The sequence below is a fragment of the Topomyia yanbarensis genome, chromosome 3 (assembly GCF_030247195.1).
Source record: "Topomyia yanbarensis strain Yona2022 chromosome 3, ASM3024719v1, whole genome shotgun sequence".
In the NCBI taxonomy this organism is placed as follows: domain Eukaryota; kingdom Metazoa; phylum Arthropoda; class Insecta; order Diptera; family Culicidae; genus Topomyia; species Topomyia yanbarensis.
Genome location: NC_080672.1, coordinates 409,081,978 through 409,108,287, shown reverse-complemented (window position 1 = coordinate 409,108,287; position 26,310 = coordinate 409,081,978). Strand labels below are relative to the sequence as shown.

The 26,310-nt window shown below is 39.3% G+C and overlaps 1 protein-coding gene across 2 annotated transcripts in view; it reads right to left on the bottom strand.

Moving 5' to 3' along the window:
* Nucleotides 1-26,310, bottom strand: part of LOC131693855 (uncharacterized) — a 293,967-nt gene that overhangs the window by 173,250 nt on the left and 94,407 nt on the right. The window lies entirely within an intron of this gene.

Below are 26,310 nucleotides of genomic sequence, written 5' to 3'. Positions count from 1 at the left end.
AAAGTAATAAAACGAGTTTTAATGAATTTGCATTTCGACTTCGTCTCATCAGCATCCGACACTAACTTAGTAGACGGACTAAGCTACAGCCGGATTAACGCTACTAGCTTAAAAAAACGGAGATACAATTTGTGTTCATGAGGAAACCCCTAGTCAAGCGTGATGTCCAGCAAGAAAGGAAGCTCATTTTAAGGCGATGAGAATTAATGAAATCGAAACATTTGGTTTGGCTTAGCATGCCAATGCAAGAAACACGAAGCTATATTTCTCCTTAATGAAGAACTAATTTTAATTATAAGTTTTGTGCTTTTCGCGTGCAAAGATTTAAACAATTTTTTCCTTAATGGAGAAAAAATAGTTTTTACCAAAATTGTTCTCCACGAAGGAGAAATATAGTATAGTGTGTTTTACTGGTTGTCCAGCAGATCTCACGCAAGCTCTTAGCCATTGTACGTGGATACCTGTTTACGTGGCGGAAAAATATTTATTCCTCACCAAATGTGTATCTATCTCGCTTTTGAACATTTCCGTGTCATCATCGTGGTTGCCTTTATGTTCTCCAATATCTTGCTTGTTGCCTTTACGAGCGTGACTTTTCTCAATGATTGTACTGACTGTAGATTTTGAGATACTTGACGTAGATTTTGCCGTTGTCTATATTACCTGAATAGGTGCCACAAATTCGGTAATTGTTTGTGAACAGTGGTTTCTGATCATGGGAAACCCTAATGTGCCGTTTTTTCACAGAACAAGAACGTACTCATTTGTCGTTGATACGTGCAAAGGATACCTATGTGTAATTGTACTATCGCATTATATTTTGTACTGTATTTCTCCCAAATGTGACATGTATCTGCAAGTAAGCGATATCCGATCTTGTAACCGAACATTGATTCGCTCACTGTCCATTTATATGTAGCTCTTAATTATAGCACTGTCACACACAACCATGTGTTTTAAATTATTCAACATTCGCCTGGGCCCATTTGTTGAATGCTATGAGCGCAGAATGCCTGACATGGTAGAACTCGATAAAGGTAAGTCTAACCTCCATTTTCGCCTTCAGGAAATGTTCCTCGTCACGAATACTCGGTCTAATGCGCGTTATAAATCATCACAGTATTTGGCCGGAGCACCACTTCTTGCTTCTGCGACTCACTCATCTCGATAGATTACTAGGGCAAGAAGTATAGTAGAAGTTTCATTTGGTCTTCAGGCAAGGCACACAATATAAAAGTAACTATATTTGTCGTTCATATCGCACTGGCTCGGATAGAAGCATAAACCATACTGAGTTTTTTGGCCATTGTTTTTGGTAGTTGGAAATAGCAACCTTCTTCAAAATTTTCTTAATAATTTGTTCACACAAACAAGCTACAAAATTAATGAAAATCGCTGAAAATCAAGCTTTTAAAATTTTTATAAAATAAACTAGCTAATACCCGTCGCGCGTTGCTGCTACTTTCAACGAAATAGGAGTAAAACACAATTTGTTCCGAAGCGCCACCTGGCTGGTAGATAATCCCCAACCAGTAGCACACAAACACGATCAATTGCAAATGTCTACTACGTATACATTTTTACGGCAATCGGTTAAGCCGTTTGGGAGTCCATAAATACAAACATTGATCTTTTTATAGATAGATAGATAGATGTGTAGAGATCGCTCAAACTTTGAAGATTTTTTGAATTTCAAAATTTGGGTGTTGGAGGTCGATGCCTAGCGCCTTTTGAAAATCCAAGATGGCGACTTCTAATTTAACAGCATTCAAAAGGACTTAGAATTTATTTGCAAAAATCGCGTAAATTGCAAAAAAATCCTGACTGTTTGGCTACATATAGCTAAGACTCCTCAAATAGCCAATAAGCATTATAACATAGCTTTCTATCTACTTTAGATCTGCATATAGGGCAGCCTTACAGAACCGTTAAGCTCTAAATGCTGATTTAATGCGATATAATGCCAGAAAATGTGATATATTGTGCAGTTACTGTTCAAAGATATACAGCACGTTGTCTGCATTACTGACGTCGTTATTGAACCAATGTACAACTGTAAAAATTGAAAGCTTATTATCAGCACTAATCATGCTTTTAGACAGCCAGAGGCGACGCGTCGGTACGTTCAACCTGTTCACTGAACAGGTAGGAACAATCAGACGACCCAAAACCAATTTTGGGTTAACATTACAGCAGTAGCACGTTAACCTTTTTATAATTAAAGTAATTATCTCCGAACCTTGAAGTTCGATACTCTGATCTGAACGATAAATCAACCTAGCGTCTCCAGCAGTGCTTTCCTATGACCGGTTTAACTAGAAACATGCACGCATCTCGTACTCTCACCGCATGCTCTAGAGGCAGCAGCTGCATGAGCGACGGCTGGAATAGCAGCGTGAGTGTCATGGGCGAGGCTCTTTCTACTCTCTTTTGCACCGGTTCAAATCAAATATTGAACCAGTGTGCATTGCTACGATGTACATATGGGCTTTGGAGTTGTGTGCAAAACGAGAGCGCTTTTTAATTTTCGAACACTTTGCACCGTACGTTCATAGCTGTTGGTCGAACACTTTTTTTTCTTTGGTAGCCTAACAAGATGTTTCTGCCCCTGGGGCATACTAGTTACAAGCGTGTATGTATTTATAATGAACCGTCTACTTTTGCGTCAAAGAAATCGTTTGATCTTTGCATTTACATGCTAAAAATATGTCTACTGAATGTGTAAAACAGACAAACTCAAATCAGGGGTTGTTCTAATCATGAACGCGTGGATGTTAAATGCCTGTTTGCTACGATAATTTGCGAGGAAAATACAACATTCAAATTTATATCAAATTTTAAAGGAAGAAAGGTATTTTCCTAAACCGGTTGACAAATGTTTCAATCCATCTTAAACAGATGGACGAATAATTCTTGGTGTATAGAAAATAAGATTCTACATTGCAAGTTAATTCAAATCATACAACGATATATGACCTGCTTTAAGCCAAAGCGAACTGAGCGCCATAATTTTTTCCTGGTATTTTTAATGAAAAAAATAATTTTTCGATTATTTACCATTATCATAGAAAGTTTAAGGGTACTTATTTGCTATCGATTACTATTTTAGTTCTCAGAAATAAATTGATGTAAGTGTTTATAGTGCTACATTAGCTGCGATAGCGATTTTAATGAAGGTACCTCCAAATGGCGCTTGGTCCTCTTTGGCTTAACACAGGCCATATAAGATTTAATCTCTTTATACATGGTTGTATTGCTTTTGTTTCTGTTAAGAAATCTTTTTCAATTCCTTCTCTGATATGTTATATATTTTTTGTTCTTTTTCTACGGTAAATTAAGCATTCTACAAGAAGTTTGTTGGACAATTCACTGGTTGGAATTTGATAATAAATTTGTTTTGGTCAGCTCCAGCGAAATTTTCTGTCAACGAACATTTTTCATTGGTTCTATTCGTTAGATGTTGGATGAAATCGACGACGAAAGAGTCAGCTGAACAGAAATGTCTCATAGAGACGATTGTGACGTTTTTAGGGGCTTGGTGGTATATTGAACAGGTTGACGGTGGAACCACGCGTCGCCTCTGTAGACAGCACCAATTGGCTGTCATTTTCAGCAACGAATTCGCGACGCTTTTTTATGTTTCCTTTTCAGAGTAATAAACTAAAAGAGAGGAAATCTAAAATACCGTTTTGACCTGTTCTTCTAATGTTATAAGATAATTTTTTTATATCAATGATTTTGGTTACGAAAATGTCCTTGAGTGAGTCTCGAACATCGGTACCATGCCTTGCCATTAACAGTATCTGAAATCCTTTTGCAGCTTAGGCTAAATTGGATACGTTTGAATGTAATGAAATATACCGAATATAGTAATCAAGAAGGCAAAGAAGGAAAAACCACAGCGTTGACTCAGCATTATAATAGCATCATATTTGCTCTATAATAGCACCAAAGGCATACAGGGTGTTTGGTTCATGGTTAAGAATCTCTCCGGGGGTGATAGACTGCCATATTTGGAGAAAAAAATTGTTCTACGCATACCATCAAATCTCAACCGTTACAGAGTTATTGAACTTTTTGTGTAAAAAACTTATTTGTCTTAAAATAACTCTAACTTTTAAAGTATACTTTGTATTTTAAATGTTTTAGTTCCATTCGAAAGGTGAGAAAATTTCGCATTGAGTGATGCCCTCACATGTTTCAGCTAATGAGTTTAAGTAGCCTTTTCAAAGTAATTTATTTAATTTTAAACGATTTTTCGTTCATTTCTTGAAAATTCTAATAGTTAACCTCATCATTTTAATAATTCAGATTGTTAGTCTTGATGAGCTGCTTAATTCGTTCTTTGACATGATACACTTACCTTTTCTTATTTTCACGATTTTGGGTTATTCAATTTGGATATTTTTATCTCATTTTCACTAGTACCAGCTCTAATTGAAAAATTATGGCACTTATTGTACTTTTTTTCTTTTTATTCGAAAGCCAGGAAAATTTTACAGTGAAAAATGTATTAATACCTTTCAGTTAAGTGAATTTAGTATTCTTTTAAAAGTAAATTAGTTTAAAGTCAGCGCTACTATTAGCATTTTCGTTAATTTTCTTTAAATAGTAAATAATAAACATCACCATTATTATCATGGAAACAATGCATCTCAGCAAGTTCTACAGTTCTTTCTTTGAATCCATTCAATTATCTCTTTTGATTTCAACGCAAAATCGTTTTTATCACATCGTTTCATATGCGAAAATAACTATTTCGAACCCACTACATTTGTGGCGAGCTCATGCTGTGTTAACTATTAAATAGCAGCAAAATGAAAAGAGATATAGACAAAGTGTCAAATAAAAAGTTATAGAGAACATTAAGGGGCATCAAATGAACAATAGTAACGATAAATTGTTGATTAATAATTAGAATAATTAAAAAAACTCTCCAAAAAACACAAATTTTAAGTTATTTCGTTAGTAAAAAATCATTTAGTACACTTAACTAAAAGATTTTTGTACATACACTGATAGGACATTTTCACAGCTTTTCAATGAAATCTTGTAAATAATGATAGAAAGAATTTTTTTAGATTAGAGTCTTTTAAGCACTTGCAAGTCGGTTACAGGAAAAGTATAGTAATGAAATTACAAAGAAATGAGAAGAGATAGAAATATGACGTCCAAGAACAAATTATGAATTGTCCTAAAACCCAACTTTTGGATAATATTATTGCTATAATCATACTTCATTATTTCGAAAAAATTAGCAAAAACCTCCTCAAAAACACTAACTTTTAACTACTTTACAGCTAAAAGCTAATTAAAACTAATTGCTTAAAAGATATGAGAACACCATTCAATAGGAAATTTTGGAACTGGAATATTTAAAATACAAAGTATACTTTTAAAGTTAGAGGTATTTTAAGACAAATAAGTTTTTTACACAAAAAGTTCAATAACTCTGTAACGGTTGAGATTTGATGGTATGTGTAGAACAATTTTTTTCTCCAAATATGGCAGTCTATCACCCCCGAGAGATTCTTAACCATGAACCAAACACCCTGTATGTAAAGCAGGTATGCTTCAAAGATTCTTAAGACCTATATGCATTCTGTCAGCATTTTTCCTATGATCAATTAAGGGTGAGGAAGGGAGAGGGTTAAGGTTAATTCGGTTAAATATACATTTTTAAAATTTGTTGTGGAAATACAGAGAAATTTGGTCTTTTCATTCAATTTCCATAAAATAATTTGAATAATATTTCCACACATTTTCTTGGCAGAATACTGAAAATTGTGTGACTGACAGTGAATTTTCGAAGGCGTCATCGAAAATTTGTTTTGCGGTGTACATCGTAACTTAAAATTTACTGAACCAAAAAATTGCACGGTTCTTCTTCACATTATTCTCGAGGTAACAAGGACTTTTTGGTCAACTTTCAAAAATTTCCTAGAACATTAAAGCCAAAAGTCCGAATTTATTATTGTTAAAATTAATTTATTGTAAAATTTATAATAAATTTTTTATAAAAAGTTACCTGGACAATGATGTGAAAAAGAACTGTGCAAAATTTCAAACGATTGGTCCAGGAGATTTTGAGATAAATTTTGACTGAATAGATTAACACTGTCTCGCAAAAAAAATGTTTTGTGGGGAAATTTTTTTCCACCGAGAATGCCTTACTCGGCCCTTTACGTTGAACGTGAATGGAGGCTGCATCATGGCGGCATTTTCAGAAGACCGCAATTAAAACAACATAACCGACGCTGAAAACCATAAATGCATTCGACAAGCTTAGGCCAAACTGATGTTGTTTTCGCGCCGCTTTTAAACCGCACATAGCTAACGGACTGGATGCCAGCGCCTAAGACTTTAGCTGGGGTAGCTAATACGCTGGTACGGTTATTGAATACCTTTCGTTTGCGGCACTAGCTTTTCACTGGCACCGACCGACCGGAGAAAATAGTACCGAGATACTTGTCGGCACACTCGCTAGGGAGGTGTAGGATTACGCCAAATATAATCCGCGCGATAATTAGTATGCATACAAAACAACCGACCGGGAGTCCGATGCGGCTCGGTACAAACTGGACAAAACAGAGACGACGCCGAATACATCAATGGGGCGCTGAGCGGTGTTGTGCTTTTCGAGAGTGTGACCTACATTGTGGCCGATATATAGCTACCTTGGCTGCCAACGAAAATGTGGCGGTGACCAATAATGCGTGCTGCGGCGAGATGAGGATTTAATTTCCGAAGCAGCCAGCAGGTACACTGCTGGACGGACCGGCAGTAGGTTGAGGAGACGCTTTTTCATTACCAATGCTTTCGAACTGCAAAAAAAACTGAATTGAAAGCTTGTGCCGTACACTAGAATTACCGCGGTGCTTAAGTCTCATAATGACTGTAATAATAAAATTGTACGCTAGATTTTGTTTTTCAATTACGACGAAGGTAGTGCGAGAGAGTGGATCGTTTTTTGTAAGCTTCGAGGCTACGTTATTTTCAAGGGTCATCAACTGAACGAGGTGTTACAGTTAGTCTCAAATTCGCAAAGGTCGGACAACTGTGCTTTTGGACAACACCTGAATACGCATGCTTGAATAATCAGTGCGCAGTTCTGTCCGAATTCACAGATTCGGGTGGGGAAATTTGAACCCGAACCAAGTCTGACGCAAGCAACCTTGAAAAGTTTGAAAGTTGTCTCAAACAAGCTACCGAAAAAAGCTGCATTCGTTCGTTCATCCGCAATCTGAGAATACGTGATCAAATTTTTGACAAGTTTGAAGTTTATGCAAACAAAAGCGCCGAATTTGAGCTGAACACCGGTACGTGCACCGCCAGAAACAAACTCTTATGTAAGCCGTAGAAAAAACGTCTATCGGCATGCGCAGGTGACGGGCGCAACTGACCTTCGTGATTCTAGCTCTTTGGGAGACCGCACAACAAGCCTGGGAATCTGCCAAAATTCGTTTACACATCAGAACAATTGCACTGTCAACAATTAAACAGTGGCTTATGTAAGAACGAGTGTCACACAATTGTGTTGTTGACCCGTGAGCCACGAGTTCGCGGTCTTCGCCTGGATAAACGGTGTGACCCGATTTTATGATTGTGCCAAAACCTGTTCAAACCTTGCTGCCGAAAAGAACTTTCCCACCGTGAAACACGAGCTAATCGAAACATATCGAGTAAGTTAACCTATTCAACGCTAATTTTACAGCTGTCAAATCGTTTTCGCAACACACAGAAAACAACATCCACACATAATCAGCTCCCCGTTTAGGTCCACTTCGTCGTCCTCCGAACCGAAGCAAAACGGATACATCACACGCACATGCATGTTTGATCGGTGATAATCCGCGATCGCCAGCCCCCCGTTGTTGATTGACCAGTTTTACCCTGCCAGTGAACATATTCGAACCCGCTCCAACGCCAAAAACAGGTTTGCTCTATGGTCCGACAGCTTTCGCCATCATCATCGCCGGATTCGTAGGTAGGTACCACACAGTTGGGATTGTAGCGCAGCGTCGTTTTTCTTCATCTTCTTTCTACGGCACGACACACACCGAGGATGCCTTTTAAATAATTGCAAAGCCGCAGGCAGATCACTGGTTTACTTCCTGCATTCCAAATTGTAAATACGTGTGCGGATGGAATCTGTTGTGGAGATGTGGAATTGGCGAAAAGTCCAAAGGGACAATTTTACAACTGTTGTTGGGTTTTATGATGCATTTCACTAATGAGGTCATTTCAAGCCATAAATTATTTTTCAAATAACATGCGGCTTTTACATTATATTAACATAATTAAATCGATTGTAAGGATATTTAGTGCCGAATACTTTTTTAAAATAAACTATACACTACTCAGTCCTTTATTTAAAAGAATTTTTGGTCTCAATAGGCAATCTAATAAGATGTCACAAAAGTTTCACTGAAATCCTGTGTAATAATTTCAAGCAACCTCAAATATACAATAAAACAACAATAAATTTTCATATAATTACGTCGTAGGATAAATTGGGCATAACTTTTCCAAAACTCGTAAATAACAATGAGATCCATTTTTGCTTACTTTCTCCTTTTAACTATAATATTATCGTAACGGCACCGTAATAAAACTTTCCAATAATTTTGCAGTACAGATCCATCAACAATGGTTTTTTGCGAGCATATTATGTAACGAACGAACCTATGTCTATTTAAAAATTTATGCCAGAAATATAGTTTTAAATTCTTGTTCATACAGAAGATGGCCTATTTGCGATACAATAAAAGTTAGAAGTTGTATTAGAAAAATCAACACAAAGGATCGTTAGACAATTTTTACTATTAGGAGGTTACACATACCATTTTATGAAAAAAAGAAAGTTAAAAATTTTTAAGGTATGTTGTAACGACTTTATAATATCCAACTTATAGTTATAAAATAAGCATTATTTTATAAAACATATTGATAATTGGAAGAATTAGGCCGAAACTCTTTTTTTCAAAGATGATCACGCGAAAAGTTCAGCAGACTAACTAAATTCCTAAAACTCAAAAAATTCCAGTATTCCTCATACCTTAACAATTTGTTGAATAGAATTTTAATTGGATTTGGAAACGGGTTTCCCGCTAATCTACATTGGATTACGCTAATTAGCATTGGATTGGATTGAGATTGGATTGAGATAAAGTTGGGATTGGATTGGGATTGAGATTGGGATGAGATTGGGATTGGATTGGGATTGGACTGGGATTGGAATAGGATTGCATTGTGTTTAAATTGGGATTAGTCTGGGATTAGATTGGAATGGAATTTGGAAAGGATTTTAGTTTAATTGGGATTGATTTGGCACTAAATTGGGATTGGTGTGGGATTGGATTCAAACTGGGTACGGATTGAATTGGGATTGGATTGGAATTGCATTGGAATCGTACTAAGATTGGATTGGAATTGGCTTCGGATTATATTGGAATTGGAGTGAGATTGGATCGGGATTGAAATGGGATTGGATTGGGATTGTATTGGGATTGGATTGGGATTGGATTGGGATTGGATTGGGATTGGATTGGGATTGGATTGGGATTGGATTGGGATTGGATTGGGATTGGATTGGGATTGGATTGGGATTGGATTGGGATTGGATTGGGATTGGATTGGGATTGGATTGGGATTGGATTGGGATTGGATTGGGATTGGGATTGGATTAGGATTGGATTGGGATTGGATTGGGATTAGGATTGGATTGGGATTGGATTGGGATTGGATTGGGATTGGATTGGGATTGGATTGGGATTGGATTGGGATTGGATTGGGATTGGATTGGGATTGGGATTGGATTGGGATTGGATTGGGATTGGATTGGGATTGGATTGGGATTGGATTTGGATTGGATTGGGATTGGATTGGGATTGGATTGGGATTGGATTGGGATTGGATTGGGATTGGATTGGGATTGGATTGGGATTGGATTGGGATTGGATTGGGATTGGATTGGGATTGGATTGGGATTGGATTGGGATTGGATTGGGATTGGATTGGGATTGGATTGGGATTGGATTGGGATTGGATTGGGATTGGATTGGGATTGGATTGGGATTGGATTGGGATTGGATTGGGATTGGATTGGGATTGGATTGGGATTGGATTGGGATTGGATTGGGATTGGATTGGGATTGGATTGGGATTGGATTGGGATTGGATTGGGATTGGATTGGGATTGGATTGGGATTGGATTGGGATTGGATTGGGATTGGATTGGGATTGGATTGGGATTGGATTTAAACTGGGTACGGATTGGATTGGGATTAGATTGGGATTGGATTGGAATTGGATTGGAATTGCATTGGAATCGTATTAAGATTGGATTGGAATTGGTTGCGGATTATATTGGAATTGGAGTGAGATTGGATCGGGATTGAATTGGGTTTGGACTGGGATTGGATTGGGATTGGATTGGAATTGGAGTGAGATTGGAATGGGATTGGATTGGGATTGGATTGGGATTAGATTGGGATTGGATTGGGATTGGATTGGGATTGGATTGGGATTGGATTGGGATTGGATTGGGATTGGATTGGGATTGGATTGGGATTGGATTGGGATTGGATTGGGATTGGATTGGGATTGGATTGGGATTGGATTGGGATTGGATTGGGATTGGATTGGCATTGGATTGGGATTGGATTGGGATTGGATTGGGATTGGATTGGGATTGGATTGGGATTGGATTGGGATTGGATTAGGATTGGATTGGGATTGGATTGGGATTGGATTGGGATTGGATTGGGATTGGATTGGGATTGGATTGGATTGGGATTGGATTGGGATTGGGATTGGATTGGGATTGGATTGGGATTGGATTGGGATTGGATTGGGATTGGATTGGGATTGGATTGGGATTGGATTGGGATTGGATGGGGATTGGATTGGGATTGGGATTGGATTGGGATTGGAGTGAGATTGGATAATGATTGGATTGGGATTAGATTGGGATGGGATTTGGATTGGATTTTCAATTTATTTTGTATTGATTTGGTATCAGATTAGGATTGGATTGGGATTGTGTTAAGATTGGATTGGGATATGATTGGAATTGGTTGCGGATTATATTGGGATTGGATTCAAAGTGTAATGGGCTTGAATTGGGATTTAATTGGATTGTAATTAGGATTGAATAGGGATTGGATTAGGATTGAACTGGGATTGGAGTGGGATTGGATTGAAATTGTGTAAGGATAGATCGGGATTGGATTGGAATTAGCTTCGGATTATATTGGGATTGGATTAAGATAGGATTGAGATTGAATTGGGATTGGATTTGGATTGGATTGGGATTAGGATTGGATTGTGATTGGATTGGAATTGGTTTCGGATTACATTGGAATTGGAGTGAGATTGGATCAGTACTGAATTGAGAGTGGAATTTAATTGGAATTGGATTATTATAGGATTAACATTATATTGGAATGGGATTTGGATGGGACCTCAATTTGATTGGGATTGATTTGGTATCAAATTGGGATTGGAACTGAATTGGGATTGGAGTGAGATTAGATTGGGATTCGATTCAGAGTGGAATGGGCTTGGATTGGGATTTGATTGGAATTTAATTAGGATTGGATAGGGATTGGATTAGGATTGAATTGAGATTGGATTGGAATTGGATTGGGATTGGATTGGGATTGGATTATGATTGGATTGGAGTTGTTTTGGGATTATATTGGGATTGGAGTGAAATTGGATCAGGATTGAATTGAGATTGGGATTGGAGTGGAATCGGATTGGAATTGGATTATGTTAGGGTTAAGATTATATTGGAATAGGAATTGGATTGGACTTCAATTTAATTGGGATTGATTTGGTATCAAATTGGGATTGGAACTGAATTGGGATTGGATTGGGATTGGATGAGGATTTGATTGGGATTGGGTTGGATTGAGAATGGATTGGAATTTAATTGGGATTGATTTCGTATTGGATGGGGATTGGGTTGTGATTGGATTGAGATTCAAAAGGCACTGAATGGAAATTGGGATTGGATTGGAATTTCATTTGGATCGCACTTATGATTCCAGTGTTATGAGTTGAAGATCATGTATAATATTCTCTGAACCTTTTTCCCTTTCTCGTATAGAAAGGATATGCAATCACTCTGGAAACAGGTTTTTAACTGAGATCCGCAGGGCCAAGTCGCATATACCATTTGACTTAGTTCGATAGAACGCCGACGTCAAACATTCAACGTTGAAAAAAGACGTCAGAATTACAACGTAGAAAATCCAGCATCGGAAATCCGACATCAAAAGTCCGACATCGGAATTTGGACGCCGAAAATCCGACGTCGAAGATCCGTCGTCGGAAATCCGGCATTGGGCTGCCGGCGTCGGAGTTTCAACGTCGTAAATCCAGTGTCGGAATTCCTACGTCGATCCAACATCGGAATTCCAACGTTCAAAATTCAATATCGGCATTCCGACGTAGTAAATTCGACGTTGGACGTCGGAGTTTCAATGTAAAAATTTTGACGTAAAAAATTCGGCGTCGGTATTCCGGTGTCGAAAATTTGGCATCGGAATTCCGGCGGCGAAAATCCTACGTCATAAATCGAAGTCGAAATTTCGACGTAAAAAACCGACTTCGGAAGTCCGAAAAAAAATTGACGCTGAAATTACCACTTCCAAAATCCGACGCCGAAAATCCTGCGTCGAAAATTTGACGTCGGAGTTTCAACATCGAATATCTGACGTGGTAATTCCGAAAACAAAAATTCTGCCGGAAATCCGGCGTCGGAATTCCGACGTCACGAATCCAAAATCAGAATTCGAACGTCGGTATTCCGAAATCGAAAATTTAACGTCGAATACTGACATCGAAAACCCGACAACAAAATCTGACATCGGAATCAAAACGTCAAAAGTGCAAAGTCGAAATTTCGTCGTCGAAAATTAGAAGTCGCAAAACGGTGTCGGAAAACGATGTCGGAAAACGACGTTGGGATTTTGGGGTCGGAAATCCAACGAAAATCTTACGTCAAAATTTCGGCGTCTAAAATCCTACGTCGGAATATCGACGTTAGAAATCCGTCGTCGATAATCCGACATTGGAATTACACTGTCGATGATCAGACGTTGAAAATCCAAAAGAAAACGTCACGATTCCGACGATTAAATTTCGGCGTCGAAAACCCGACATCGGAACTCTCACGTTGAAATTCCGATGTCGGAAAATGACACTGGAAAACAACGTTGAAAATCTGCCTTAATATCCGACGTCGGAAAACGGCATAAGAAAACGATGTCGGAACTCCAAGGTAGAAAATCGGATGTCTGAATTTCGGCAGCGAATATCCCCCGTTGGAAATACGACGACGGACAGGAGACATAGAAAATCTGACGTCGGAATACCGACACAAAAAAATTCGTCGTCAATATTTCAAGTCTTAGGAGGACTTTCCAACGTCGGATTTTCGACATCTGGTTTTTGGACGTCGGCATTTCGACTGCGGATCCGTCTGTAAATTCCAATGTAGGAATGCTGACGTTGAAACTCCAGAATTCCAACGTTGAAAATCCGACGTCAAAAATCCGACTTTGGAAAATGGTGCTGGAAAACAATGTCGGAATTCCGAGGTAGAAAGTCCGACGTAGTAATTTCAACGTCGAATATCCCGCATCGGAAAACCGACATCAAAAGTCCGTCGTCAGTATTCCGACGTTGAAATTCCGACGCCTGAATTCCAATGTCTGACGACGAGAATCCGATTTCTGACGTTGAAATCCGACGTAAATCTGATGTCGAAACTCCAAAGTCAAGTTTTCGGCACCGGATTTCCAACATCGGATTTTAGATACCGGAATTCCGGCGTCGAATTTTCAGCGCCGGCATTCGGACATCAGCATTTCGACTTCGGAAAATGACGTTGTAATTTTAACGTAGAAAATCCGATGTCGGAATTCCGACGTCGGAAAAAGGCGTCGAAAAACGATATGAGAATTTCGAGGAAGAAAATCTGACGTCGAAATTCAATCGCCTAAAATTCGACGTCGACATTCCGAAGTCGAAATACTGACGTCGAAATCCAACGAAACTCCAACGCCGGGTTTTCGACGCGGAAATTTCGACCGCGGGTTTTCGGCGTAGGGTTTCCGACATCGGATTTTCGATGTCGGAGTTCCGACGTCGAATTTTCGACGCCAAAATTATGACATCGGATTTTCTACATTGAAATTTCGACTACGGATCCGTCTCTAAATTTCAATGTTTGAATTCTGACGTCGAAAATCCAACGACGAAATTCTGAAGTGGAAAATCTTTCGTAAGAAATCCAATCCGGAAGCATTTATCACGTGCTATCGAAAAATATAATCATCCATGGAAAAGTTAAAAATTATCCATAAATAACACAAAATGTTTTAAATGTTCGGTCTTTTCGGTCTATAATATATGAACGACTGCTTTATACTACCCAACGTTTCGGTCACTGTTTTTGGCCTTCCTCATGAGTAATAAATCTATCGCTCTTCGTTAATATGTCCTTTACCAACGATCGTCTGTGTATTGCTTGTGGCACTAAAACAGGATTCCGCACTGCACACTTACTATTCTTCTATTAAACTGTTCCCATAGACTGGTTAGTGCGACTGGACTGTCTTTGAAAGTACCATCTCTATCACTTGAAATACATGTGTTTTGACAGCTCGCAGTTTTCAGTAGTAGTTTTATAATTCGCCATATGTGCAATAGAAATGGAGAGAAAGGGAATCCGCCAACTAGCTCGGGCTCCCTTACCACATTCCGCATATGTTGAAACTGAACAGGGACATACACGGCAATATACATAAGATCTTACGGTATCCGCACCACTTCTCGGACAGTCAGGCGAATTCTACTGGCTTTACCGAGTAACTGTATATTGTTTGAATAGTTTGTCCATTTCCTTTGAACGCTTATCACGGACTATGTCGGTGGTAGCTGGAAGCAGACAGAAGTAACATTGATATCTTGATAATTTATGGATGAGTTTCTCGTACTTTTCCAGGTTCATAGGACTAAGATGAAGAAAGTATGGAGTTCATGATCATCCTTAGAGTGCGAACCTTGAAACTTACAAGCGCCTACCGGTAAGCCTCTGAGAACTCTGGTATTCCGGGAATTCGAAAAAGGATATAATTTATTTTCCGGGGAATCGCAGGAATAAATAAGAAAAGATACAAATCTATCTCATTAAATATTATTTTATTTTTACATTTTACTGTTTTTATATTTACAGTAAAAAAGTAAATAAACATTTCCATAAGATATTTAAATCAATTTCTTGGCGTAAATATTGAATAATTGAATTGATAAGTCTTCCTCAGATTGCAGTAGAAGCTGTACTTTCTACTCAGTTTAAATAGTGTTATCCTCTTTTGGAGGGTTTTTCTTGTATGAATGTAAATACGATTACGATTATACCAATGAACCGAGTGAAGGAAGTTGTGATACTTTGGTGTGTTTCATATAGAATTTTGTAATTGTTTGGCCTTTTTCTATGTTTTAATGGCTCTACCGCTCTCACAATCCAAAATTTTTACACAGTAACTCACCAAACTTCTCCATGTGGATCTCCATAACAATAAAAAATGGTGAAAAAATGCTGACGGATCAGTACCACTTCAACAGGCATGAATTTGAAATTTTTCCCAAAATATGCACATTTTCCAAAAAATCAAAATTCACCACAAGTAGGGAGCGTTTTTTAGCAAATTCACTCCGAATAAAAAAGTGGTCCTAATACCCAAACCTTTCATTTAGGGAGGAGTGATCCCGATGGCTTTTTTTAACATGATGTTATTTTGGAGCACCCTACTCCACATTCGTCTAGGTTTTATGACCATGCTTGAGTATGTACCGTATTAACAAACTAGCAAGCGATCACTGATTACGTTTGAATATCTCAAGACCTTTCAGGAACCAGGGAGTTCTTAGACGACTTAAAACATGCTCTAAACTCAATACCCTATTCAGTTTTGTTTTATGAGCCCTCGTGAATAACCACAGAATCCATAAACTATCGAAGAATCGCTGGTCACGCTGTTCATATTCACTGATTAGGTTGACATCCAGAAAGATTCCTATGTACGGGGTTCAGATATCATCAACCAAAACCGAATCCAATATTACGAGCTAGGAACAAGATATGAAGAGAAGAACCCTGTTTTATTTCACTTGCTGTTTATTAGACAGTAACCATCCACTTTTTAATAGTCTCAATCATGTCGCTCTAGTCTTATAAGCAGCGTGATTAGGCAAAATCAGAAAAATAAACACGGAACATCTGAAGCAGTGAGAGTGACGAACAACGATAAAAAACAGAATGCAAAGAAAAACTCGTATAATCACCTCTCGTTGGACAAACCGGACATAGGTAGGTTGAAACCTTAAACGGATCGCAAGCGATAAAAAATCATCAATGTTTGCATGCTTATGCGCATCATGTTACAAACCACGCACATCTGTTGATCTAGAATGGTTGAAGCTCCAATACCGCATCCAAAACCACCGCAGCAGCAGCGGGAAGTGTACAAGAAATGGAAAAAAAACCACGCCAAAGCAAACAGCACGGACATTAGTATGTCACATACATAAGTTATCCGCATGCCAGACCAGCTTTCCACGTGCATCTTCCCATTTGCACGGCAGGAATGCCAACATTGTCGCACGCAGGGTATGAGTAAGGCTTAAGCCTCTTGGACATATCCATTGAGCTTAAGCCCCCCTTCTTTTCTTGGCCCCTACCAGGCGTATTAGTTTGATAATCTCGAAACCAGTTCATTGGTACCTATAAAATGGCAACACTGCTCGAATGGAAGATGACCTCTATTTACGTCTACATATTGGTATAACATACCCTTCGAAATAGGGCACGGAAAGTGAAACGGCGTAAGGAAAACTCGCAACGAGAAGGGAAAGCTAAGTAGCATTACTCGAACGAGAAAAGTCGAGATCGTGTCCAGTTTTTAATCAAATTAGCTTCCGTTTGCGCCTTAATTATCACACCACGTCACTTTCAATGGTGTTCACTGCTCACTTTACGTAGATGACGGGTCGCTTAATGTCTCGCAGTCCCTGCCCAGTTGTTTGTCTTTCCGTCGACACTGGACGCTGCGAGTGAATTTATTATGATGCTATTTTTAGTGTTATTGGTGTGACGTGACCGAATGGTAGAGAAGACGTACAGAAGTTGGACGTTTCGATCGATTAAGGCAGCTGGCTATGGAACGAATTAATAAATTAAACTGCATGCGTTTCAAATGACGATCAACAGCAACAATAATAACAATAACAGCGGAATGGCTATAGTCTACACGAATGAGAGAACGTTTCTTCACACAATAGCAATATTAATTGAAACTCCGATCTTCGGCGGGTCCATCAACTGCGAACGGCCGGGAATTCCAACGATCATTGGTATTCCTGGCGAGTGGTGCAGATTCTTGAGCTCTTCTTTCAACCGACCATTTTACGGGTCGAAGCAGAAATGGCACGGAATGCGATTCTTCTTCAGGTGTGGGGTGCCGGCTGACTGAGAGGCACCCAAAATGATTTCAATGTCATTCAACCAAGCTGCCGAGAGCCGTTTCAAGTATTCACGGCGTTGAGTTGATGGAAAAAGGTCACTTTTTGAATTGATTATAGCATTCGGTTTATTTTTTGGGTGTGATATTGTTTGGTCAAGCTACCAACCACTTTATATGGTAAACAGATTAACGGTAATGATCATGGGAAGGGTGAGACAGTTTGTGACTAGTTTCAACCTTCGCTTTATTCGGTGAGAAACTGGTAGAAATTATTGGGTGCGGGTTATGGAAGTAGGGATACCATCAGTGACGCCAATTGTTGAATTTGTTATCATCCTCAACAACTTTATTGAAGACACAAAGCCTGTAAATAATGATTTTGAAGAGTTGATTCCCATCATTACTTCTAGGGGGATTAATCACCAAAATTATTTGTGCTTTATTATGTCATTAAACTTGTATTTCAGTATTCTTGACTTTAAATGTGCCTAACTTGAGAACATGACCTAGTATACAACATCTGATTAAGTTATTCAATTCAGCACTCAAATGTATATCAAAAATAATCACTTCACGTCATTTTTTTCTGTTCAGCCTATTTTTTAACCCAACTGTGCGTCCTATCTTCATAATCCTGAGACAATTTTCAGATGGATGCGAAAAACGATAATAGATAGCAAAATAAAAGTAATTTTCATTGATTCCTGTTTTAATTCGTGATTTCACATAGCCGTTGAAACGAAAGGTGTCATATTCTTTAACTCTCTGATCGCCGGTTTATAACTCGTTTATTAGACACGGTTTGATACTAGAGCTTAACGGAGTGATGTGGCTTTTAAATATTTACAGGAAATAAATAACAAATATCATTTAATGTGTTACCATCTAATTCGTCCCTCGCTATTTACCATTGCGTGGAGATTCTTTTCCGAGGTGAAGGAGCATTTGCAGCCCCGCTTGATAGAATCTGAGGGTCATTCGGTCTACTTTCTTGTTGTCACTTTGGTCCACACTGTCATAACTGCTGCCCTGGAGGTTGTTGATTTCTGTGTTTCTTCGGCTTGCCGATTACGGTCGTAAAACTATCTTCCTCATTTTACCGCCACATCTCCAATACCTACTAATGGACCCATCGATCCCCAATGCCTCTTATAAGCAAATCGTCATCGCGTCGTCTCTTCGAAAGTCCAAATCGCTCTCTCTCTCTCTCTCTCTCTCTCTTCTACCTATTTTAGTTCCAGTGGCTGCATCCAGGCTTGCGATATTATTATCACTGTTTATGTCCCATTAGTAAGCTCAGACACTGCCAGACTTTGGTGGTGATAAGAGCTATGGAGAAGCATAAAGGACGAACACGAAATTATTGCGACACCGAAAATGTCATGCCAATTTTCTTATAATGTTTAAAATCAAACTAAAATTTTGGGGTAGTTTTATACATATATTTACTTCAAAAATCAAAAGAAAAGTTAATCGATGGAGCCTTGAGTGTAAAATCAAAGTCTTTACAGTGTCATCCGGTACCAGTTTCTCAGTTTTTTTTCCATTTTCTTAACATGTCCTTCTCGTCTTTGACTGTCTTCTTGCTCTTCCGAAGCTCCCGCTTCATCATTGCCCAGTACTGCTTCACCGGGCGCAGCTGAGGACAGTTTGGCGGATTCATGTCCTTTGGAACAAAATGGACAGAATTGGCCTCATACCACTCCAGGACACTTTTAGAATAGTGGCATGATGCCAAATCTGGCCAAAATAGCGGAGCTTCGTCGTGCTGCTGCAAGAACGGCAAAAGGCGCATCTCGAGGCACTCAGATTGGTAGATTTCGCCATTTACTGTGTCCTTTGTCACGAAAGGCTCACTCCTCAGTCCGCAAGAGCAGATGGCCTGCCAAATGAGATATTTGGAGGCGAACTTCGACATTTTCTTCTTCTTAAATTTGTCGTCCCACATAGAACTTGCTCTTGCCATTGAAAAACTCCAACCCCGGAATTAGCTTAAAATTGGCTTTTATATACGTTTCGTCGTATCACACAGCAGCCATATTTTGTCTGCATCTTCTCGTAGAGCTTCCGTGCCCGAGTTTTAGCCGTCGATTGTAGCCGTTCATCGCAGTTTGGGAAGTTCTGTACCTTGTACGGATGTAGTCCAGCTCTCTTCTTTGCATTCTGGACGTAGCTCTGCGACATGCCGATCTTTTTAGCCAAATCATGGCTTGAGACGTTTGGATTTGCTTTAATCATCCGCTTCACCTTTCCCTCCGTCTTTTTGTTCTCCGGTCCCGGTTTTCTTCCAGCTCCTTTGCCGTGGTCCAACGTCAACCGCTCCTGGAACCGCTTCAACACTCTGGAGACGGTTGAATGGTGAATGTTCAACATTTTTCCCAACTTCCGGTGCGACAGGTCAGGAAATTCCAGGTGTTTGGAAAGAATTTGTTCTCTCGACTCGCGTTGGTTCACCTCCATTTTCGTTGAATCGAAAAACACGACTTCGAGTTTGACAGCATGTAAACAATACACATCAATGAGAAAGTGTGCAAAATTTGGTTGATTTTTACCCAATGGTAAAAAAGTTATGTCCTGTTGAATGTGTCGCAATAATTTCGTGTTCGCCTTTTATTGAAGTCTGCCATCAAAGCCATATTCCTTGATTTTGGCGTGAATCATGGTTTTTCATTTTTTCAAGGTATTTTTGGAACGTGTCCAATGGAAAATAGGTGTGTCCAATAAAATGAATTTTCAACGTATCTTCATTCTCACCGTTCCAGTGGACACGTTCCTAAAAAGGAAAAAAATTGATTCACGTCAAAAGCAAAGAATATATGTGTTGGTAGTTGGACAAAAATTTATGAATTAATTAAAGATGATGAAGCCGCTGTATTTGTCTAAGTTGTTGTAGACTTTTTTTATTTGGTAATCCAGCGCACGTTTTTTGTTTGCAGTACTGATGAGTGGAAGACTGATTATCATGTGTACATAGCGTGGTCTGGGCACAGGATAGAGCCAGGTCGCAGGGTCACGAAGGAAGGAATAAATAGAGTGCTTCAGCCGCATTTTAACCACTCGAACACTTGGCAAGGGACCAGAAATCGATAGTAATCATTACCTTTGTCACCCACCGAAGTACGATAGATAATGAGTTAAAATCACACATCAGACAATAATAAAGGTCATGGACTCTAGCGGGGATATTAAATAGATCAAATGTGGCAGCAGCGGTTGTGTGTGATATCGCTCAAGAGGTAGTGGTACGATCATTGTCGCTAATGCGATAATCATGTGTTCTTCCTGGGACAACATCATAGCCCAGGGGTAGCATAGGGGCTTGTGTATTGGGCCGGAGCCCCAAGGGTGACAGATACGAATCCTGTCTCTGGGCGAATTTTTTCCTCATAATTACTTTCGGTTAACTCATAATTTTTCGATTTGTTTTCCGATTGAATACTAACAGAAAAAGACTCAAACACCGTTGTTAATTCCTGGAAAGAAGTTCCTCCTCCTGAATAGAAAGAACATCTGATTTTTTTTATAAAAATGTTATCACGAATTTAAGATTAGCAACTGTCCAGCAAGGCTTTCGTCGCGAACAGAAAACATTATAATAAGCAAATAAGTATAAGCACCAATGAAGAACTGTCAACATTGAAAGCCTGTTATCGGCACTATTTATGCTTTTAAACAGCTTCATTTGGTAATGATTCTGCATCGCTTTTCAGTGTAATAAAGACAATTAAAATAACGTTTGTCTCAATCAATAACGGCTCAAGGCCATTGGAAACAATCAAGATTTCGTATGACCTCACACGAAATATCGATTGGAAGAGCTATACTGCCGCGATATCCGACCACATCGAATCTACTCAAGAACTTCCTCCGGAGGAGGAGTACAGCTTTTTGGCTGGCTTGATTCTCGACAGCGCGAATCAAGCTCAGACTAAACCAGTACCCGGCGCGAACATACAAAAACGTTCTCCCATTCCCTGGTGGGATAAAGAGTGTACGCAGAGAAGACCGCCGCGTATAAGACCTTCCGGAACGATGGGGTACCCGCTAGTTTTCGACAGTACGCGACGTTAGACAAGCGAATGAAGAGTTTGATGAAAGCCAAAAACGCGGTTATTGGCGCCGGTTCGTCGACGGATTAACGAGAGAAACATCTATGTACACTCTTTGGGGAATAGCTCGACGTGTTTGAAACCCAAACAGCACTAATGAGAGCTGTTCTAAGATATTCGATTTCGCCAAGAAGATTTGTCCGGATTCCGCCCGACACAGAAGATCTACCGCGACGGGTCCCCTCACGATAACGCGAACGAAACACCTTTTTCGATGGTGGAGTTCTCACTTGCTCTCTTGTGGTGTAACAATAAAGCTCCAGGGCCAGACAGAATTAAATTCAACTTATTGAAGAATCTGCCAGACTCTGCCAAGAGACGCTTGTTGAACTTATTTAATAAGTTTCTTGAGGCTAACATTGTCTCACATGAGTGTCATCGCCTTCCAAAAACCAGGAAAATCAACCTCCGACCACAACTCGTATCGACCGATCGCAATGCTATCCTGTATCCGGAAGTTGTTCGAGAAAATGTCCTATTCCGTCTCGACAGTTGGGTCGAAGCTAATGGCTTACTGTCAGATACACAATTTGGCTTTCGCAAAGGCAAAGGGACGAGCGATTGTCTTGCGTTGCTCTCAACAGAAATTCAAATGGCCTATGCTAGCAAAGATTTTGATTTAGTTTCGATCAACATTCTTTCAAAGAAGCTGCACCAGCATGGTCTGTCAGCGACTTTAAACAACTTTTTACTAAACTTGTTGTCGGAAAAGCACATGCGTTTTTCGCATGATGACTTATCGACATCACGATTTAGCTACATGGGTCTTCCCTAGGGCTCATGTCTAAGCCCCCTGTAATACAATTTCTATGTCAACTACATTGATGAATGTCTTGACAATTCCTGCACGTTAAGGCAACTTGCAAACGATGGCGTGGTTGTTGTAACGGGACCCAAATCTGTCGATCTACAAGGACCATTACAGAATACCTTGGACAAGTTGTCTGCTTGGGCTATTAAGCTGGGTATCAAATTCTCCACGAAGAAAACTGAGCTAGTTGTATTTTCTAGGAAGCGTTAACCAGCACAACTACAGCTTCTATTAATGGGTCAAACTATTGCTCAGGTCTTCACAGTAAAATATCTAGGGGTCTGGTTCGACTCGAAAGGTACTTGGGGATGCCATATTCGGTATCTGAAACAGAAATGCCAGCAAAGGATGAACTTTCTTCGTACAATAACAGGAACATGGTGGGGTGCCCACCCAGGAGACCTAATTAGGTTGTATCAAACAACGATACTGCCGGTAATGGAATACGGATGCTTCTGCTTTCGCTCCGCCGCGAAAATACATTTCATCAAACTCGAAAGAATTCAGTATCGTTGTTTGCGTATCGCCTTAGGGTGCATGCAGTCGACCCATACGATGAGTCTCGAAGTGCTGTCGGGCGTTCTCCCGTTGAAAAATCGATTTTGTGAACTCTCATATCGATTGCTCATTCGATGCGATATCTTGAACCCGGTCGTGATTGAAAATTTCGAAAGGCTTGTTGAGCTCAATTCTCAGACCCGTTTTATGTCCCTGTACTTTGACTACATGGCGCAGAATATTAACCCTTCTTCTTACAATCCCAACCGTGTGCATTTCATAAATACTTCTGAATCTACTGTTTTCTTCGACACATCCATGAAAGATGAGATTAGTGGAATTCCGGACCACATACGCCCACAAGTGGTTCCAAATATTTTTTATAATAAATTCCGAGAAGTCGACTGTTCTAAGATGTTTTATACTGACGGATCAAACCTCGAAGGGTCCACTGGCTTCGGTATTTTCAATCAAAAGTTCACCGCCTCCTACAAACTCAGTGACCCTGCTTCAGTTTACGCCGCAGAACTAGCTGTCATTCAGTATACCCTTGGAGTCATTGAAACATTAGTTCCATTGACGCTATTCGCTCGATGAAACATGGAAAGCACTCCTCGTATTTTTTGGGGAAAATACGGGAGCTACTGAGTGCTTTATCTGACAACTCTTTCCAGATTACCTTGGTGTGGGTCCCTTCTCATTGCTCCATTCTGGGCAATGAGAAGGCGGACTCCTTAGCTAAGGTGGGTGCCCTAGAAGGTAACGTTTATGAAAGACCAATTTGCTTCCACGAATTTTTCAGTATTACTCATCAGAGAACCCTCGAAAGTTGGCAAACTTCGTGGAGCAGTGGGGAGCTAGGAAGGTGGCTACATTCGATAATCCCTAAGGTATCGACGAAACCTTGGTTCAAGGGGATGGATGTGCGTCGTGACTTCATTCGTGTGATGTCCCGACTCATGGCAAACCATTACACGCTTGATGCACATCTCCGGCGTATTGGGCTCGTGGATAGTGGTATCTGCGCTTGTGGCGACGGCTATCAAGACATCGAGCACATTGTCTGGGCGTGCACCGAGTACAGTTCCGCCAGGTCTCGGCTAATGGATACCCTGCGGGCCCGAGGAAGACCAACCAACGTCCCGGTTCGAGATGCGCTCTATATGTCCCTCTATACACCGTTGTGAAAACCATCAATATACAAATCTAACCGTTCCTTCTTATTTTCCATATCATTCTCAGAACCCTCTTCCACCTGTATCAAAGCATCTCTATCGAATGAGCCAACAAACACGGGACCAACAGCACGAACATCACACGCTTATCTCGAAATGTAGCCGATCCACATCTGAGCCGTACTACGAAATAGTCTAGAGAAACCCCTGCCATCTTGAGGAGGGCCACCCGGCATCCCAGTACATGATTCTTCCTGATGAAGGCCACCCGAGTTTGTAATCCATCCGTCGATCTCCCGATGCCTGAAACTGAAATATTTTTTTCCCTGCCATCTTTGTCTACCCTCCTCCCCTGACTCTTATACTCCGAAGTAACACTCCTACCCCCCCAAATATCTTCCCGAAGCACTTAGCTCTTCCTGTCTCTTCTAAAACTATTATATTATATAATCTCGTTGAAAATGCCCAACTCTACTACCCACTAAAAATAACTCTAATTACGAATCTTTACAAAATTCAATCATGCCCTCTAGTTATTCCTACTTTTAAGATAGTCATAAAAATTGTACCTCTTAGTTAAACGTTATTTGCTCCAATAATCTCACTGATTAAAATGTCAAACCGTATTGCCAAAAAACTAAATGACCCCCCTAATCTTACGAAAATCATATTACCCCCTTGTGTAGATATATAAGAAATAATCCCCTAGTTTTAAGTAATTTAAAATGTAAAACAAAACAAAATTGGCACCTTTAAGCTAACGCAAACGTGCCTTTTCAAATAAAAGAATTGAATAAAAAAGGTAAGTAAGTTGCTCTAAATGGCGCAGGTAACAAGTTATTGCTATGTTCATAATTCAATATGTCGAAAAAATTAAAAAAAAAATTCATCAAAAGCAAATTTTGACTACTTTGCCACTTAAACATTACTTATTTCTATTAACTGAAAGATTTGTGGCTTTATTTAGTAGGACATTTGCTTATTTTTCCAATGGAACAAAGAGATGTAAAACTCAAAGTGCACTTTCTTAGTAATGGTATTTTAAGACAAACAAGTTATTTACAGACAAGTTTTTTGTAACGGTTGAGATTTGATGGATGGTACGTGTAGATTTTTTTTTGATCTTTTCTCAACCCTCGAGACCTTTGTAACCATGAGCCAAGCACTTTGTAGAAAATCTTGATTTAAAATAAACATGTTCAGGCATAAAAAGTTAAGTGATGAACGCGCCTAAAAGCGAGAAAATAATTTTATTCCTCTAGCTTAACTTATTGAGAAACCTGGTATCTTCAATACAGCTGTAAGAAATATTGGTTTCAAAGAATTTTTCTGAAGAAACAAAAGTTATATATAGTCACGGTTATTTCAGATAGAACCAATCAATGATTCATGCAAGAAATTTTCCGTGACCAGTTGTTTGCTCATGAACACAAGCAGGCTATGCGTTTTGGGTCTAATATCTATCTGATGAGCAAGTCGATCTGCCAGTTACTGTTGAGACGAAGTCGAAACACTAATTGTTCATTGGAGCTATAACCGTTTGGTCAATCGCCCAATATCGTAACGCAAATCCATGACTCAAGGTATTAATACCAATAAGTCTATTTTTTCATTTTAAAAGCTCTAACGACATCCAATTAGCAAGGGACTGAAAGATACGGAAGGATTATTTATAGCCGTAATACTCATACCTTTCATAGCTCCCAGTCCCTAATTGAATGTCATATAGAAATACACACTCATGCACTAATGAAATTAAAAATAAAAACAGTAAGGAAAAGGATGGTGTTCTGACAAGCAGAAAAACAGTGCTTTGTTAGATAGGAATCATCAGCAATGTGTTTTCCACACAAATTTGAAAATTGAGCAGTTTTTTAATCTTTCACATTATCTGCTAAGTACTAATTTTGGCTTTATTTTTATTTCTATTCGGATATAAATTTTCTATTAAAAATCTTTCAACTGATTGCGATTCTTTAAGCTAGTTTTTCAAATGATGGCCAATATCCTGTATACAATAATTGGTATACATTGTTTAATTAATTGTTCAGATCCCCAACTCTAGGAAGCCACAAATAGCTTAATACCATAACTCCCAGAGGAATCAGTTTCAACAGCAACTTACTGATCCACGACTTAATTATTGAAAAGTTGTTAAATAAACCAAACCAGCAAAC